General features: G+C 42.8%; 1 protein-coding gene across 21 annotated transcripts in view; it reads left to right on the top strand.

Annotated features, from left to right (window-relative positions):
- Nucleotides 1-20461, top strand: part of nrxn3b (neurexin 3b) — a 328662-nt gene that overhangs the window by 208675 nt on the left and 99526 nt on the right. The window lies entirely within an intron of this gene.

Raw genomic sequence — 20461 nt, 5'->3', positions numbered from 1 at the left:
GACCCTTCAGTCTCCTGTAAAATGTATTTGTCCAGGTGTGGTGGCTGCATAATAACTTGTCCCACATGTAGCACATATATGAATTATTCCAATGAACCCGGAGCACTGTACACTTTGTGTTGCTGTCTACCTTGATGAGGCGTGCGTGTGCAGGTATTATACAGCACATTGCTAAATGATTTTGCCCTCTGGCTGTTCATGATGGGCACAGAATAAAATAAAAAAGGAGCAAGATAATTGAACGATAGAGGAGAAGAAACTTGTGGATGTTCTGTTGTTGTGTACAACTGAAGAAAGACACAAAAAGCTGGATTTTCATTTGAAAAGATTTCCCTCCTCTTCTTCTTGCTTGACTTCTCGCCCTCTTTTCGACTTTTCTCCCTACTTCCTGTTTTTGCTCTAGGCAACAAATCGATAGGAAAAGCTGTTTTGGGGGCTTAATTATGTGGTTATTTCAGGTTTTTCCCTTCCTGGCCTCTGTTTTTTGCACTCACAAGCTTAGGCATTTTATCTTGGAGAAAGACAAGCCCGTTTTTCAGGCTGCCACAGAGAAAGGAAAGGAGGCGAGGAAGGAGGAGGAAAGGAGAGGGCAAGCGACGAAATGAAACAAGATGAAAAAGAAAAACTAAAGTGAGAAGACACAGTTGAAATCATTAATGAGGTGACAGTGACATAGCAATGCCTCCTCCTGCAAACTCTGACCTTTATTTCTCTATTTTATGCCTGCTCAGCTCACAAACTCAGTTTTTACCTTCCTCCGCCTGACTTTCTCCTTTCAACCTTGCCCATATTTCTTTTCTTTTACCACATATAGATAAACAGCTTCTTTTTTCTTCTAGAATTATTCCTTTCAGTGTATTTTTCTCCCTAAATCTGCTTGCTCTGCAAATGAACCAGAAAAAGTCTGTTCTCAGAAATTCATCCTGTGGAAACTCAGCGCTTTGCTTTCTCCACCATGCTCGGTCGCTCCAGCCTTAGCTTATTAATTATATTTATGCTCTCTAGCTCTTCCAATTATGGTGGTGGCTCTAACAGGAAGTAGTTGAACACATCTCATAATTATCCATCAAATGATTATTTATTTGAGCAAACCCCCACTGATTGTAGATCTATCTGAATAATATAACTGTAAATGAATAATCCATTCAGCAGGAATTGAGCCAAGTGAGGAGAAATTTTATATTTAATTCCTTTTTATGTTTTTTATTATATTCGTCTTCCATTGAATTCACTTTTTTTCTATTAGGATTTTTTTACTACTATCACACACATCACAAACGTAAATGTAGAAGAGTTTTTTTTCTGTCTTCACCCTTTCTTTTTTTTCACTCTTTAGTTTTGAGCCCAGAGCCAATTATGTTGAATAACTGTCTCTGTGTGTCACATCTGTCTCTGTGTGTCACATCTGTCTCTGTGGAGATGGTGACAGAACCTCCAAAGGTTAGATTTCCTACGGAGGTCATGAATCCTGTTGGATGTGACCTACAGTGACATCATGAGGTTAAGTAATGGGTTGTTCTCTGGACCTCACCAGCGTTTGGTGACTTCACCCTGAGCTCATTATATTCTTGATCATAACTGCGACTGACACTTAAAAACATCTTCCAAGGGAAGTGCCTCATTTTCTCATTTAGATCTGGACATACGAGGTAACATGACCAGTTCTCACCACTGAAACCATCAGGAATTATTAGAGGATTTTGCACCGCAGACTGTGACCTTGAGGCCACCGAATGAATTATTTATACATGTTATAGAAAGGACCATCCTTCGTCATGCTTCCACCTATCCTCAGATGTGAACTAGTCAGCATTTAAGTGATTGATTCTTGATTCTGTCGCAGAAGTTATTGCTTCTGTTTTTTGGAGCACATTGAATCCACTGCCTTAGTAGTTTATACCACATTATTACTTAAAAAAATCAGCACAATTATTTCTTTATTCTTGGTATGAATTTGAGTACATTGCTCCTATACCAGCAGTCCCCAACCTTTTTTGCGCCACGGACCGGTTTATGCCCGACAATATTTTCACGGACCGGCCTTTAAGGTGTCGCGGATAAATACAACAAAATAAGACTAGTACCGGTACCGAATAAAATCCATAACACACGGGAAAAGACCCAGGAAAACCAAGTTAATGATAAAAACGATAACAAAATAACGCTGGAAACCGATAAAACCCTGAAAACCAAACATTTCACACCTGAGCCTCAACTCTCGCAGCCCGGTACCAAACGACTCACGGACCGGTACCGGTCCGAGGCCCGGGGGTTGGGGACCGCTGTCCTATATCATGCAATACCTTTTGTGCAATACTTTTGATAATAGTCAACGGTGCAATAGACTCAATACTTGAAATGTGCAATTCACTTGTATTTTTATTTTTATTCCTATTTATTCTATTTATCCCCTTCGTATATTTTATTTATATATGTCTCTGTATTTATATATGTGTGTGTGTGTGTGTATATATATAATATTCTCCTCACGCTCTGTAACTTCTATCGGTGCTGTGCTTTTGGAAACCGAATTTCCCAGAGCAACCTACCCGAGGGATTAATAAAGTTTTATCTTATCTTATCTTCTATATAATACAGGAAGAAATGTTCCTGTTCAATTACAGTATCGGCAGCATAGGTTGCCTACTGCAATCAACAATCAACAGTTTCTTACTGTGAAAATGTTACAGAGCTGCAGTGTATAAAAATAAGCTCTACAGCACAATCCTGTGTGATCGCTATTAAACTGTTATTTTAGTGCCGTCTCAATAATGATCACTGTAATGTATAACTCTGTATCCTTCTCCTTTTAGCCTGAATCCAGTTTCTTCTCTTCTATTATGATGATTTTTATTTATGTTCAATTACATTTTATTAATGTAGCACCAAATCAAAACAACGGTCACCTCAAAGCACTTTAAATTGTAAGGTGAAGACCCTGCAGTAATAAAGAGAAACCCCTAACAACCAAAGCAAAGCACTTGGCAAAAGTGGGAAGGAAAAACTCCCCTTTAACAGGAAGAAAACTCAGAACACTTACAGCACATTTCACAATTAGTAATGTAGAAATGCAATTGTATTTAACATTTTAATAACTGCACTGAAGATAAAAACTGTGCGGATGTGATTGAACGCTACAGGGGTAGAAAACACTGTATTTAAAATCATGCTTTGCTGCTCGAGGACAGAAGCATTTATAGTAATCAACTGTGTTCACAGGAACGGCACTCTGTGTTTTTTTCTTACGTGTGCGTAAAACATTTATGACTGAGTAAACAGTCTGCGTGTGAGCTGGGATGCTAGCCCCCCGTCAAAGGTGGTTTTTGTTACTGCTCAGCGCTTTAGAGCTGGGACATCTAGACAAACATGTTTTTGCAGACACATGCGCAACCAAGTGATAATTCATCCCCTGATAAATATGTTTACAGCCAAGAAAATATAATATTTGTAATCCTCTCCATCTTGCCCTGCAAGGTCTGGATAAATATCTCTTGCTCTGCCAGGTTTCCAGTGCAGTATTTCTCATTCATTGTGCTTTATCAGGGCAGAAGGAAAAAAACTGCACAGAGAGAATGAAACATGGTGACGTAAACCATGAATAAGTGGGGGAGATACAGAACTATTTGGAGAGAGGTGGCAGATAAAGTGAGATGAAGATAGAGAGAGTGCACATGTGATGGAAAGAGAGGTGCAGCAGAGAGGCAGACAAAAAAGAGAGATCGGGATAGCCTCTCCAACCCACTCTAGTCTAGGCTAAAGTAGCTAATGGGCTTGCCCAGACGCACTGAGTGGATATTGCGTTGGGACTTCCTGCAGTCCCACAGCAAACAGACTACCAGGGTTGGCTAAGAGGGCTGCTGGCCAGCCGGAAACATGATATCATCTTGCAAGCACAACTAATATGGACACACAGGCAGAAAGCGAGAAAGACAGGGAGGCCGGCACGAACCCAGTTCTGATAGATTCCAGGAAGGAGCACCTGTAGGCACAAGTGAATGAGCAAGTCGATGGGTCAGTGGAAGTGCTCCGACATGCATATATTGTGTCCTGACATGGACTGCCGACACTGTAGCTTGCTGAAGGACAAGCATGTGTGGCGAACAACTGGCAGAAAACGTGTGTCCACACTTCTCTCACATACAAAGCTGAAGGACATTTTCACTGGACAAGAATGACCGTTACAAAGCTGAGGCGTATTTGGAGGACACTCGACTTGCAGTCATGGACATAGCTTACACACTAGAGGCCTCAGTGGACTGTTAAAGTTTGATCTTACTCTGCATACAGAGGCACGCGTGGCATCGAATTATTGCGTCAGCCCTTTGTCACATACACATTCCACTTGTTTGCACATAAAAACAAAAACAGATCCATAATCCAGGAAGCACAGAAAGAAAACCTTGATGTAAGAACAGAGACTTCGTGCTGCTTTTAGTGCTGAGAGAGGTTTAGAATAAAAAGAAAAAAAGGTATTTTAGGTGCTGTGTAAGCACAGTGTCCTTGTTCGAGTCGAGATGGATGCCCTTGGTACATGTCGCCTCTTTAATAACCACACTGCCTGATTAAAAACACCACTTACCAATGCTTATCTCATTATGCAATCTTGTCACATAAAATATACATATATTTTCACATAAAATAGTTAGTATAAGCACGTTAATTTACATAATTATTGCTGAAATTGCAGAATTTATCCTAAAAGTCACACATTTAAATTATGAATTGCATTGGTTTCAGTGTTACACCTCTGGGATGATTCTGCAAATCATTGCTACCTAACCACACTCCCCTGTGCAATCGTTAGCACTCTCAGAGGAGCACTGGGCCACTGCATGTCACGAGTTTAAGTGCAGGTCAGAGATCATGAGGTTTTTTGGGGGTTATTTTGCCTGCTCCTCATTTACTGTGCTGAAAACTGCTTTTGTGAAGCAACTACAAGCAGCCTTCCTCTAACCACATTTAGGGCTTCGAAGTAAAGCTCAGGGACTCTGCATTAAGCAACAGATTTTGTTTTCTGCAATACCAAATTTTAATGAATTACCATTAAAAGGCATGACTGGGGAACGAGGGAAAGGAGGCTCACCTCTCCTTCATTCAAGTCTTATAAGCGACTTTATAGCTCGTTTTAACCCGTGATTCATCCTGTTTTACTGGGCACTTAGTGGATATGGATATTTCTTATGGATTCCGAAAGCCCCCCAGGGTCCTGTAGATGTAAACAATATATGTCCCATATTTGTCAGGATGAAGAGTGCAAGGAGCAATTTAGCCTAGCTAGCAGGATGAAACTACCCTGCCTGAGTAAGATTGATTAGATGCTCATTACTCCATGCACGTGTGTGTGTGTGTGTGTGTGTGGGGGGGGGGCGGTGAGTGGATGTTTCCTTGATTTGATTTATCAAGTGTTCAAAAGCAGGCCAAGGATTAATCGCAGCAATGATACCGTGCCAAGTTATTATCTACATTGCCTTATTTGAAGATGCTGACTTGCACTGGGGACTGACTGCGGGTACGCGTGCGTCTGCCATTGTTCCTCCACAAGAAGCAGCTTAAACTGAAGAAGAAACTGCTGTGCCCATGTGCTGATGTGTCTGTTTGGCTGCCAAGTCCTTTCGCCTGATGTTCACGCACTAACTTTCTTCCATTGATCGACTGACTTGTCGATGCAAGCCAGGACTTTTTTTTTCAAGTAGACCTTTGCTCAGTCTGCTTTAAAGATGCACTTTGATGTGTGCACCCAAACGGAGAGGTCTTACATGATGCACGCACGCTGCTGCAGGTATTGCGCCATCTGCGTCTTCTCTCACGCTCAGTGCTGTGAACCTGATGAGACCGTCACACACATGCAAAACACGCTGCCCTCGCTCTCAATCCTGTTACTCCGTTTAATTGAATTCCTCCTCTTTATGGCCGTCCTCTAGCCACCACATTTGATCTTTACTCCCCTCTCACCCCTGCCTCCCCTTATCACCGCTGACAGCGGCAGATTTTGTTTGTTTTATGGAATTTATGCTAATCCGTGCTAAATGCTCACAGGTAAATGTTAATAATACAAGACAGGATTGAAAATTCAAGGCATCACACTATCCAGGTAGCTATTTATCTATTTCCCCACCTTAAAATCTGCTATCAAGATGTCTTGTTATCTTGCTATCCTAGCGTGCAACAATACAGCCCTGTGTTTCTGTAATTCGAGTAGAGGAAGCTCTATTCACATTCTTAGAATAAGCAGTATACAGTGCAAGATTACATCTGTGAATGCAGCAGATAGAAACAGGCTTATCCCGATACAGTATCACGCTCCTGCATCCATAGACAAGCGTCCATGTGCAGCTTGAATCTAACACGCATGATTAGCCACCAGCAGTAATTCCACAAACCAACGTGCCCACTCGTTCATTTTCATAAATAGCCCCTGTTCGTGTTTTATCTCTGTCCCTTGTCTAGTCATCGTGTTGTTTTTCTCTGCTTATCTCTCAGCTAAGTCTCCCATTTTATCTCTGCTTTTCGTTCTGTCTGTCCTCTCAATCCAAGCGCTTTTCACTCTCCTTTTTCCCATCATGCCAAGTAGCGGGCTCGGGCTACTTTGATCCACATTTGAAACGGCGTCTGAATGAATTAACGCAGTGCTGCCACTGTGTGCAGACATGTAGGACATGCAACAAAAAACACAAAAAAAACACAAGCCCTGTCCTGTCTGTCAGGCCAAGCTGGAGCAGAGCTTATCAGGCTCTGCTAGAGGATATTCACCCTGCTGCAATGCTAGAGTGTACATATCAGTGCCAGTGCAGGCGACATAGTCCCAGTTTTCAAATGTCACATGCTTCTGTATGTGTGTTTGTGTGTAAGTGTTAAGCTCCAATAATACTGTAGAATTAATGCTTCAGCTGACCTTATTGTTGTCTGTGTGTGGAAGAGTGCTCAGCATCACTGCTGAATATGTCTTTAATACCAGGACTGACTTTGTTGACACCAGCGCTATTATGAGCTATGATACACGGCCCTGTGTGATGCTTAATTAATTTCTGTTTTGCATCACTTTCAGCCATTTGTGCTCACCAGTCAGGATTTACCCGAGAACTGCGTGCAAATTATTAGACACTATATCATCTAACTTTATTATCTTTACTTATAAGAACTTCCTAATTATTGTGACTAATCCCAAGTAGTGCTTTCAAGTGGGAGGGAAAAACATTTTTTATTCCTTTTCCAGGTGGAAGTGATGAGTGAACAGTGGTGATTATTGGAGCTGGCACTGACCGCGGAATCAATTCCAAAGTGCTGTATTGATCCTTATAGCGGCTGTTGATGAAGTGAAGAGGCTCATTGTGCCAATCGCTGGACAATGATTCAGTGAGCTGATGGGTTTTTACTGAGGGCTTAAGACTGCTGTCCAGCGGGCTTTGTTAAAGTTCAGAACCTCTGCTATTGATTTGGCTCAACATTATGGCCACGATCGCCTCCTTGGCTTTATGGTATTTACCTCGGCGTGAGCGGGTGTTTATATCTTTTATTTGTTAGGATATGAAAACAATGCCTTTTCCTCTCTGGGCCTTAAATACAGCTGTTTAGTTACTATGGCCCACACCGTGGGCAATATTAGACACAGACATGATTGCCTTCTTTTGAAGGAGATAAAGTCCACACACACTGTTTGGAGGGAAAGTGGTTTTACACAGGTTAGTGTGAGCTGTATGGTTTGCATGTTATTTATCATGGATCTCTTTGGTGGATACGAGGTTAGGATCAGGCACTTTTTTCTGTTTACTCTTGTTTTCTTACGTTGCTGGGCATTTGAACTCTCAGGGCCACCGTACATTTAGCCGGCATGTTTAAACATCACAGCAGGGGCCTCTTTACAGCTGATCCGTATGTGATGAGTTGATGATATGTCTTTAAATTGAAGGCACTCGAATTCTGTCACAATTTTTGTTGCAAATTAATATTAAGAGTTTCAATTATCCTTAAATATAATATTTTATGATAGTACAGTATAATTTAAAACAAGCAGATGTTGTTAACAAAAAACATCTATTTTGTTACAGCAGACAAACTTGGCGACTCTGGTTAGTTCTCGTTTCCAGGAAGTTGCCATCTAGATAGGAACTGGCTGGCCTGCTGCCTACAGCCCACTCTCCTGTCTCGTGGAATACTGTCAGCCCTCTGTTTTCAACTGCCTCCAACTGTGTGTGTCCATGTGTGTCCTGTATTTGTCTGCAGGTGTGTTTGCCCTGTGGATCCTTTCACTGTGCTGCATAGCTTTAGTTTTGCCAGGAGCTATCCTCCTGCCATGCAAAATGCACCTCAGTGTGGATCCACTTCAAAGCTTCTCCACGTTCACATCCACCCCATAGCTGGGCAGTGCAAGAGAGGGTTTTTTGTCTCTTACAGATGCATTTGCACTGCTGACCTATGTTAAATAACTTGTACATCAAGACAAAAAAAGGACCCAAATATATTCAGTGATGTCCACTTAAACCTCAGTCCCAAAGCAAAGGTCCGAGTACAGTGACACAGATTTTAAAAAGTAGATTTTGCAGCTGAAAAAGTCTGTAAACACTGACACCCAGATCACAAGAGGATACTTTAATTCTGATCCTGCCAAGGATCATCATAACCGTCATAAACTGTCACAGAAATAAATAAAAAGACACGAGTGGCCACTGATTAGAGCTGCAAAGAATCAGCACATCTACATGTGCATCTTATACACCGGATATTTCTCTCTTTAATAGCGCCGAGCTTTACCGATCATTTATGAGGCGTTGGAGCCGAGCAGCCTTCTGCTTTGATGCTACACACAGTTGAGGTGCGTAGGTGAATAAATGGATGTGTTTATGTGTGTGGGGAGGTACGGCATGCTTCTGTGTTTCCACCTGGAGTTGAAGGATACATCAAATCCACATGCTTTACGACATTGACTCACTTTGGGTTCCAATTTGTTGCAGGACTTTTAGGATGTCTGGTTAAACAGGATTAGTCAATATTATTCACAGTATAGAAGGACTGCTGTCAGGCTCTTGAAGAGAAATCACCATGCACTGTAGGAGATGGCAGCATCTCTCGATGATTTGTTGCTGTAACCGTATGATTTTTCTAACAGCAGTGAAGGGAAAGAACGACAGAAACAAGACACAACAACATTTCTGGCACCACTCAGAACCGCTCTTTGAACCACTAGGACATCTGCATCCCCCGGTTTTTTTGTGTGTTTTGGTTTTTCTGTTGGCAGCTTTGCATCTTTTAAAATGCTTGGATGAGATTTGAGAGAAATGAAGGAAAAAGAAGAACAAGGACACCGGACGGACAGTTTTCTATCCAAAACCATTAGACTCAAATCTCAAAGGAGACACTTCACTCTCCATACAGTCGTCGCACATTAACGTGCGCCTACTACCGATCATCTGTTTTATTGGCACTCCAATTCAACTGGTATTCATTTATCATGAATATGATGCAGAGCAGTGACCATTAAAGCGTCTCCAGTTGTCTAGTTAGAGGTCTATGAACAGGAAGCAAAGAGCCTATCACTTTGTCTTTTCATCTTCCTACTGCTCTCAAATGGAGTGGAGACATTCAATTTAAAGTCTAAGGTCTCGTAGAAGCCGGTGACTTTCATTAAGTTCATCTCTCTGAAGTAGCTGAAGGAGAGGTACGGCATCAAAGAACTTTAATTATCCTGCCCCTCAATGAGAGACAAAGTGATATAACTGATACAGAAGAGAAGGACTATATACGGGAAAAGAGACTAAAGAGGCAAAAAAGTATGGATCACCTCTGATATATTGACAGAACTTGCTTTATTTCTTGCATTTTTATTGTTTAAAGACCCCTGTAGGTTTTAAATTGCCTTCCTTGCGTTTATTACCTGGCGTTTGATTGGTTTGCGGAGCCCCGCTGAGGTACGCCATCAGGAAATAATGGCCACATCCAGTTGCATCATCATTTTATTTTGAATTGATCTCCACCCCACGTTGAAATTCACCTGCAACTCTGGAACATGTTCACAACTGTTAATACCTTTGATCACAGAGTCGTAATGATAGGCTGCAGGATGCTTGAAGATACGAGAAATAAGTGCGAACCTCTGCGAGACCAGAACGGCCGAGGAAAAGGTGAGAATTTTACAGGGATGGATTGCTTTCCACGGAAGTGCAGAAAAGGAAAAAAAGACAGTATATTTCTGCTTGGGTTTTTTTCTTCCTTCTTTTTTTCTGAGTGGGCCAGCCAGGAGTGATAGTGGGACAGACATTCAGACAAAGTGGTGGAGTGGAGGGCGGTCTGTTGGGAGCTTGGCGGTAAAGGTCAGGGACGGGGAGATGGCTCCAGCGCAAGGACATAATTGGCTAGGCAGAGAGGCAGTTCAGCACACACACCCACGCACAGGTTGGAGATAGTGGCCTGCTGAGGGAATTTGAGCCTACCGAGGAAATCAGAGCCACCTGAGAGAAATGTATAAAAGTCTTGACAAAGACTGTTTGGTTCTTCATCCGTCATTCCCTTTCTTTTTCTTTTCTAGCTTTTTTTCGACCCCTCTGCAACTCCCGGGGACGCCTGCTGCAAGCTTTGTGGCTTTGCTCTCCTTCTCTCACTTTTTGTCTCTCCCGAGCTCCCTATCCGATCTCTCTCGACACTTTCATATCCAAATCAGTTTTTGCAGGTTCCTCTCTCAGCAGTATTTCACTGTTCGTCATCGAAACTTTAATGCGATCGACTCTCTTCTCTCTCTTTTCTCAATCGCCTCCTCTGTCCTGGAGTAGCTGCAGACTTCCAGCAAGCCGGTTCCAACGGAATACCAATGCTCTTAAACGGTGCAGAAAGCACCGAGTCAAATCCTAATCTGCAGTATGTGTGTGCTTTTTGATAGAATCAGAAAGTGCTCCATAAAGGGGGTAATTCATCATTTATGGGGTTATTCTTTTTCATATATGACATGATTGTTTTATCAAGGACTTCCAGGAAGGTGTCTGCTGTCCCTTCTGGCGCTGCTCAGGTGGCATTGATAGCTTTAGCCGGCCTCATTTGCAATACAATGAGCGCTAATAAAACCTTAGATAGGGAGCTGTGACTAAAGCCACGACCGCCATAGTGCGCTCCTGTCTCTGGGCTTTCTGCATTTAGGTCACATATGTGTATGCGCATATATATAGAAAGCCCCAAAGTTTGATTGCGTTTCACATGTTAATGAACCCCTCAATGCCAGTGCAAAGAGAAATGGAGTAGGCAGGGAGAGATTAGGGTTAAGGGCACTGTGTTAGATGCCTATCATCAAAGAGAATTAAAATCTTGTAATAGATGTAAAAAGCACCCTTGGGCAGGAAGAGGAGAAGCGATTTGGCAGAGGGCAATGTAAAGTAAAGAGTGTATTCAGGATATATACTAGTAGACAGGCTTTGCTTTGGGGAGGGTGGGGAGGTTTCTCCAATCAAACTATCCACAGGCATTGATTCAATGTGACTGCTGTAAGTGGCTGTAAGTGAGAAAATAGTCAAACACTCATTGGCTTGTACTTAGAGATAGCTCTCTTAGGCTTGCACAAGTTGATAGACTGTCAGCACTGGGGCTCAGCACATGGTCATTTCTGCACCCGAGGGTGCATTAACGGGCCGTCCCTCTTCATGGTGTTGTGTAAGCTACATAATAGTGAATGTGAGGGTGCAGTGAGCCTTTTTCCTGGCCTGTTAGCGAGCAGTGCTCATTCAAGCACACAACTGAGCATTTTAATTGGTCCGCGCACGCTGATGCAGGTAAGAAAACGAAATAAAATTCTTGTTTTATTCGAGCTGAAATCATCCATCATATAGACAGAACAAAGATGCGTAACTGAAAACGTCTCTCTTTCATGTTTTCATCCCACTCCTCTCCTGTTGAAAGTGGGCTAGATGAAAAAGAGGCAAAAAAAGCAAGACAGCGGTGGCGGCTAGCCCCTCCCCGCCTGTCACGTTTCTCGTGGGAACTCTTTTTGCATCAGCGTAATGTTTTATTGATTTATCGGCAGCGTGAGAATGATCCATTTATCCCTGTCTCGGAGAGAAATATGAGTGTTGGTGATGTGTTCTGGCTGAATAATCCTGGTATTAATCGAAGCCAAGGAGTGTCAAGATGAGGCGATTGGGCTGTTTGAGGTCTGCGGTTGGAGTGGCATTTGAATGAGGCGGCTTGGCATGGGGATGGCGAGTCGGGCTTAACGGGGACGCCGCGATTCATCACACTGGGACAGCCTAACAAAAAAAAGCAGGAAGAGTCAAACACATCAGCTTGTCGCCTATTAACACGAGCTTTGAATACATTTCGGTGCTATAAAGGATGCTGCTCGTTTCATTTGTAAACACTGAGCCGCAGAAAGTGATTGGGACTTTTTTTTTTTTTTTGGTGGGGTGGGTTTGGTGTCCCGGTGGTGCTGTGGTCGAGGACGAGTTAAATGTGGCATTTCAGGGAGCCCTAAGTGAAATCTAATATGGCATTTGTTTAATTAAAACCCAGGCAGTGTTTTGGGGGCAGCAGATTAGTGCTAAAAGATCCAATTAAAGTGTTTGGTGAGAGAGGAGCACTGGAGCCTGTTGGGTTTCCTCTCTGATAAGTGAAATACCTCGCAGCCAAACCTGATAGTGCTGATAGCACATAATGAGAAAAGAAGCGTCGGTGTAACGAAGGGCTACAGCAAGCCGCTAAGTGTAGCTCCTGCTGCTCATGCTCCACGACTCCCCTGCCCCTACTTTCATCCAGATACGCATCCTTGCGGTGCCACCTCTCAGCCCAATCGTTATCCCAAAGCGAAAAATATCAGAATCGCCTCGGCGTTCCTCTTTTTTTGTTTTTATGGTTTTGTGTTGTTTTTTCACACGAAGCCTGATTTGCTCACGTTCTGCTGAAAGATGCTGGAAAACAAAGTGAGATAAAGGCAGAGAAGAATCTTCTTTGGAGTTTGTTTGTTAGTCTAATCTCTCCCACTTGGTTTCGAGAGCTCAGATAAATGTCTAAATCTTTTATTAGATTCCGAGGATGCTAGAACAACTGCAGTCTTAATGGGATAAAATGGGGATATTTAGCATGCAACTAATGTTTCCTCTTCTTTTTCCTTTGTGCGAGTAATGCTGGCGTAAATTATTCCCAATGAGTAACACTTCTTTTTTCAGCCATGTTTGCCTACAAACGCAGCTGGCCAGGATGAGCAGGACAGTTAGTCATGGGAGGCGTGTGCAGAGAACATTTGTGTGAGTGAAATATTGCAGTGGGTAATGGGATGCGAGGCTTCATATATTCCCTTTCTCCATGCTTTTCTTTTGTTCTGTCAGCCTGGCACATTAACAGTCATTTCAACACTAGCCCTCTGACTCCTGCCACCCTTAGTTACTACCCTGGAACCACATATCTCGCCTCGCCGGCCCCTTCATCTCCCCACGATAGAGCGCTGTGAAGCAGCCATCAGAGAAGCAATCAGCATACTGTAACGTAAACATTTGCCCGAGGCTATTTCATAAGGACCCACAGCCAACAGAATAACTACGAGAGTCTCTGGATGAAATTTACACTCGAAGCCTGCATGTGCAAACACGCACCTGCACGTGCGCACCTGTGTATCCACACGCAGCCACAGAGATCATGTTAAGTCACCGGCGCTCGCCCACGCAAAGCTTTTCTTTTCTCTGTCTCGGCAGCGGTTACATTCTCCGCTGCGTGAATGCCTCTGTGCCATCAGTCTGAAGAACTTCTATTGTACTCGCTGGCAGGGTGCTTGTGGTGCACTTGATGGAACAAAATAAAAGTTTAAATTGATCAAGGTAATGTGAAATTTGACAGAGCAAAACGTTCTCCGCGAGACAGCTTTGATGTTTTCACTTTGTTTCAATGTTTGATGTCAGGGTTGCTCGTTGAGTGGATGTATACATGCGCCGTTAAGGCAGAAAGATGCCTCCCAGTCCTATCTTTCATCCCGCCTCGCTCTCTCGACAACGTTTTCATTTAAAATTCCATTATTGTCGTATCCGGGGTTTTGTTTTTGTTTCGTTTTTTTGGGAACTGAATATGTTTTGGTGGTAACGAGTAGAATTTGGGTCTTCCACATCACAGTGCTTCTATGCAAACGGTCAGTGTTGAAGCACTTTTCCTTTAACCCTTTAAGACCGACCATAGAACCAAGTCCGCCAGAGCTTATATTGTATTTTTACATGCTGTGGAGCCATTTTTGGGAGCATTTCAAGTTGCCATACATCAATACAACCATTATAGCCCAAATTTTAATAATATGTCTGCATTAAGTGCATAGAAATTACATAAATTGCAAAAAAAAGTGCAATAAACTACAAAAAAATTGAAAATTGTTTTTGTTTTTTAACATATATTTCTAGTTAGAGAAATTTAAGAGGCTTATCCCTCAAAACTGCAAATACAAAAAAGTTGCACAAAATAGTTTCCCACCACAGGAAATTTATTTTGAGTGTCTTTATAGTTTTATTTTTGAAATACACCAATATTTATATACTGCAGAAAAAAACGAGAATAAATATTATCATGCAAATTTGCAAAAAAAACAGCATATGCATCCAAATAAACTATTTCCAGCAGTGCAATTTAAGTTCTAAGCATCCCAGGAACGACACAGAAAGTCATAAAGTCAAACATAACTGTTAAAAACACCAGTTTAGGCTCATAAGGCCCTGAAGGCAAAAAACTACATTTCTGCCAAATGACATCACTTCCGGTTTCAGGCAGAACATTAAATATTTTCTGGCCATTTTCCACAACGTGCTGCTTAAATATTCCGTAAAAAGAGAACAAACAGACAACAGTTCATTTCCAACTTCCAGTGTTAGTAACCCCAGCACACATGCGTGCAATCACAATCCATTACCTCACACTGCTTCTTTGAATCAGTCTCAGACCTCTCACCGAGGATCTACAACCTCCTCGATGGAGCTAAGGGTGGGATGCGCTGATAGGATGGGGGGTGTAGCCAGGTTGTGTAGGTAAGATAAGAAAAGCCTTCCTAAACTGTGATTTTCAAATGTGCACAAGAAGCGCTGTGCAGTGAGATTCTAGAGAAGCCTGAGATTCATTCTGTGTTGGTGCACGGTGCTCCGGCTTCTGGTGAGGAGAAGTGATGGACTCGCAAGAGCTGCAGTGACGCATTATTTTAATAATCGTCCAATAAAGGGTTAGGTTGCACATAAAGTGTATTATAATTGTACTTTGATACCTCAAGGTGAGCAGCCAGCTTTATGTAATGTAGACACATGCCTTTTGTCCACAGCGTCAGCCGGGAGACCGTTATGGGAACCTCCCAACCTACATACAAAGCAGTAGAAGTAATGCTTTATATACACAAATAAAGCCACAGTGAGAGTTCAAACACGTCCAAAGGTCTCCTGGCATTGTCTGTTCTGCTATTTGTGCCTCCTTTGGCACAGTATAAAACGTCTCTATCAGTATTCATATCCAGTGTTGAGGTAAAATGAAGTCAGACCCTGATAGGCTCTGTGTGACTGTGGCACCTGTTGCCCTATTGGCTCAGCCCGTGGATTGATGTCTTCCCTTTGATGAAACAAGCGCTCATGTCTAGACTCTACAATGGGCTCTGTCACCTTGCCTTTTTTTTACTGCAACATACTTAAAGTGTGTAGGTCACTGAGCGTTTACAGTTAACAAAACGAATCGTGTGCCTATAGGTGGGTCCTCCGTGTAATGGGGAGTAGCAATATGTTTTAATGAGCTCGACTCCCCAGGGCAGTGGAATAAATTTCTCAATTTGGCATGGAAGTGGGAAAAAAACCCAATAGAAAAGCCATGCTTTGTTCTGATCTATTGTCCCACGGCAAGGAGAGAAAAAAGCTGTTCAATGAAGATATGCCAAAATATATTTGAATGATTCCTTTTTGGTTTCTGTTTTTGTCAAAGCTAGCTCAGGGGCCCTGCCGGCTGAGACTTTGTCTTTCCTGTTCACGTGTTCATTTTTATGTGTGCCATATGAGCCGAGGTGTGTGCGCCCGGGCTGAAGGATTGAAGTAAGCTTTGTACAGAGGTTTTGCCTATAGTCCCCCGTCCCCGTTACTATGCCGCTGCAACAATTCCCCCATCAATTTGACTCACACAGAGTGGCAGATTTCTTCTGCCTTTCATGAGCTGTTGAAAGCCACCAACGCTTTCTTTAAATTTCTTGTCAGTTCAGCTAAGTACATCTTCAAAGGCAGAAACTGGGACTGGGTGGTGCGGGTGGGGTTGAGGTGTATGAGCGAAGGGCTAAAAGAAGAAGAACAGGGCAGAAGAAAAGGAAGAGAAAGATGGAAACACTTGGTGTTCCACGAGGCACCAAATGTTTCTTCTTCACTCACAACGTTTCACTCTCTACGTGTTTATACACCACTCTGCATTTAATCAGCCGTTATTAATAATCTCTGGCTCACATAAACAGCGTCTCTTTCATGGTGTCTTTCTCTCCTCACCCCAGCACAGCAGATGGTCTCCCCCCTCGCTGAGCCTGGTTCTGCTGAAGGTTTCTTCCCGTTAAAATGACGTTTTTCCTTCCTTCTGTCGCCAAGCGCTTCCTCATAGGGGTCGTCTGATTGTTGGGGTGTTCTCTGTACTATTGTAGCATCTTTACTTTACAATATAAAGACAACTGTTGTTATTTGGGGCTGTATAAATAGAACAGAATTGAACTACTTAACAATTCTTTTACGCAGTATGATGTTTAAGACAGAGAGTTGAAGCCGATGAGCTTGAAAAGTTTCGTGTGGAGTATCAAGAGTAGTAACATGACACAAATTAAATTTTGAGGCTTTCCTTGCGTTTGTGTGTTCATACTGTCAACAGACACACTTTCTTTTGTGTGCACATGCTTACACACACAGAACAGCATCAACAAAACAGAGAGCTTTCTGGCTTAGCCTTAATTAGGCCGACTCGAAGAAGCACTGAGAGGCCAGTATGTTCCATCCCACTGCCCTGCAAAGTCCCGTAGGCCCTCTCAAACTCACCCTGGGCAAATTCAGCTAAGCCTTGGCCTCCGACCAGCCAACGCATCCACGCACGCATCCTCATGAGCTCACGTCATACTCTGAGGCTCGCGTGCGGATGTGCCCGGTCTCCTTAAATGTGCGCTCACTTGACATCTTTGTCCTCATTCCAAATTGCTTACACCCTGCTGCCTATCACCAATCTTTAGCTCCTGCTTTGGGATTTTGTTAATTACAGCTTTAAAGAAGGAGCCTTTACCTCACATTTGTCCTTTTCTTCCTTCTCCTGATCGATTACAACTCTCCTTGCGTATTTGCAGATAGGCTGTGTGGTGGCAGCTTTTAGGCATCTGTCTTCATTGCTCTCCCCTCCCCTCTTCCGTTCTCCCCCTTCTGATAAAGGATTGGAAACAGATAACGGAGGAGGTGGTGCAGGACCGACCTCTCTGTGGCTCTGTGGCTAAGTCGCTGCAAGGAGATGGATTTTGCCTTCGCGGCCAAATATTCCTCCCATGGTTTCACTGCTGTATTTTGCGTCTGGCTCAATGTCCTTGGTGCATTGGGTGGAACTACAAGCACGACTCCGTTAAGGTGGCTGGTCAATGGTGGAAGAAGAGGAATTGTGAGGAGAAGAATGGAGAGGACAGAGTGGAGGTGAATTAAAGTGAGGGAGGGTATTAATTATAAGGTTGGCACATTCAATAGAGGGCTGAAATCAAACCGCCTATTGGAGGGGATTAGAAAACAGCAGCTGCAGAGTACGATTGCAATATTGGAACCCAGTTGCAGTGATAAAGAATGTCTCAGTCAGACAATGTGCTATCTGTCTCAGTGTGTGTGTTCATGTGCATATCTGTGTGGCTCTGATATGAAGAGACAGACTAAAATAAAAATAAAAATGTGTATGAGCGCTTAAGTGAATTAAGACATGTACAGATGGCTGGTAAATTAAGTGAAGTTTTGCTAATTTGTCTTGTTTGATGGAGGAATTTATTAAATGTTACTATTATGTGTTGATATCGAAACTTGAAAAAAGGTTTGGATTAACCAAAGAGGCATTTCCAGCGCTTTTGTTTGACAGTTGTAGCTGAAATAGTTTTGATTCTGATATCCCTTTACTTCATTCTACACTAGCCATCTTCTTATTTGCTGAACTGTATTTAGATTTATAAGGCAGTTGTGTTAACTACAATTCCCTCATCTGCTCCGCCTTGTAAAACCAAACTCGATTCACTTCAATGTTATTTTGTACAGAAAACAACAGTCGCCTCGAGGTGCTTTATATTGTAAGGTAGACCGTACAATAAGACATACAGAGAAAAACCCAACAATCATATGACCCCCTATGAGCAGCACTTTGGCGACAGTGGGAAGGAAAAACTCCCTTTTAACAGGAAGAAACCTCCAGCAGAACCAGGCTCAGGGAGGGGCGGGGCCATCTGCTGCGATTGGTTGGGGTGAGAGAAGGAAGACAGGATAAAGACATGCTGTGGAAGAGAGACAGAGATTTATAACGAGTACTGGATGTACTGTGGCCATCTTTCCACCAGCAGCACTGATAAACATTAATGACCCTCTCTTTAGTTCTACTTTTCATGATTCATAATTGTCAGAAACTCTTCCTCAGCAACAGCCCTGGATACATCTTTACTACTTCAGTTTCATCTATTTTTGATTAAGAAAAATTAGCATGTTTGGATGGTTCCAAATGTTAGCAGATGGAGAGAGACCTGTCTCCAAGTGTTTCACATTCACCCTCAACTGGAATAAATAATTTCTTCTGTCTTTATCCAACAATGTGTGAAGCTGCATCAGAAAGATTGTTACCATCCTTTGTGTAGAATCGATGGAGCGCCGGTCCAAAAGCTGTTCTTTGTTTGGCACTTTGATGATGGCAGTGCAAACCTTTGTCGAAATCCAAGGACTCCCATAGTTGTTTGATTTTGAACCTGACATCAAAAGTCATCATTTGTATTCTCATCCAGCCATTCAGTGGTAGCCCTTGCCCTACATAGAAACTTAATTAGATAGGGTCTTTTTCCTTGTAAATTTTCACTAGTCTGTCTGTTCTTCATGTAAACTGAAGTGATTACCCAACTTTACCTACATCTCTGCAAGCTTTCATAAGTTCTCACTGATTGCTACCTGAACTCTCACCTATTGTTACAAAGGGCCAATCTCAGCTCAAAGTGTCACTTCAAGTCAACTTATCAGAGACTTTGCTGTGAAATCTCTCACCTCCCGCTGCATGAAGAGGACCACCATCAGCCTTAGCGAGGGGTTCGCGAAGATGAAACCCCGCAGAGCGATAAATTCTGAGTCCCTTTGATGAATGACCGTTACCATGTACTGATTGCTTCCATAAAAGAATGGCAGTCTGTGGCCTCTGTGAACCTTAAATGTTGCAATGCATGTCACACTGAAATAAGAGCCACCTGTAAAAACCAATCGCCTCATCAAGGCTGCGACTGATGGCAGGTCTCAGCTTAAATTGGAGAGTTGTTTAGTGTGAACAGCGGGACCACAGCGAGTGCAGCCTTAAATGTTACTGGGGAATTGAAGTCCTTGGCTCAGAGGGTGGTGGCTGAGTAAACTTCAGAAAAGTACAAACTTGATTGAATTTTTTTTTCTTCAGTCTCACACACCAGCCTGATTTTTCTCTGTGTGACGGAGAGGACGCAAGAGATGTGGGAACCGCATTGCAATGCGCAGTTGAAGCATTTCCGTCCATCATTAGTGGGGAGGAGCGGTTTGCGAGTTAATCAGTGAAATGTAAAGGTGTTTGAAGCAGGTATGGTTGGAAACAATGTCAGGTTTGTCGCAGACGTTCGTGGCTGAGAAGTGGGGTTGCTATGCCAACCGCTGGCACAGCTGGTCTATCTTTAGAGAACACAATGAGGCTGTGTTTGAGGCGGGCAATCATCAAATTCAGACAAAAAAAGAGGGCACAGAACGAGAGAAAAAAGGTCATTAGACAAGTTTATCCACAGTTTGAGTTTGATCTCAGAAGCAGACATCCATATTGTCAGCTTACTTGCGTTGTTTATTTTCCCCCCGTGAGGACGAGCCGCCACCGTGTATTTCAAGTAGGTTCAAGTGTTTTTCTATTTGATGTTGTCGATATCAAAGGGAAGATTAGCCCCGCTTTGTACAAGACACTGATTCCTTTTAGCATCTGTCCGTCCATTTCTCTAATCCATATTCTTCAAAGGCAGGTAGGCATGTGAGACAGCGAGTCTCGGGTCGTTTTATAAATAGAACCTGGCTGTAATAGAAATACGCAGCCGGCATGTCAGAACAATGTACGATTTGTTTGTACATTTGTTTGTACCTGTAACTTTCCATTTAAAGCTACAGGGAAGACTGTACACAGGGCGCCACCTTAATTATCACCTCTCACACGTTCAGACTTTCCGTTGCACCCAAAAGCGAGAAAGATGTGAAACACTTCCGTAGCTTAGTTTTTCATATGTGTGTGTGTGTGTGTGTGTGTGTGTGTGTGTGTGTGT

This window comes from Maylandia zebra, linkage group LG15 (assembly GCF_041146795.1).
Source record: "Maylandia zebra isolate NMK-2024a linkage group LG15, Mzebra_GT3a, whole genome shotgun sequence".
Classification (NCBI taxonomy): domain Eukaryota; kingdom Metazoa; phylum Chordata; class Actinopteri; order Cichliformes; family Cichlidae; genus Maylandia; species Maylandia zebra.
This window is presented reverse-complemented; position numbering and strand designations above follow the sequence as displayed.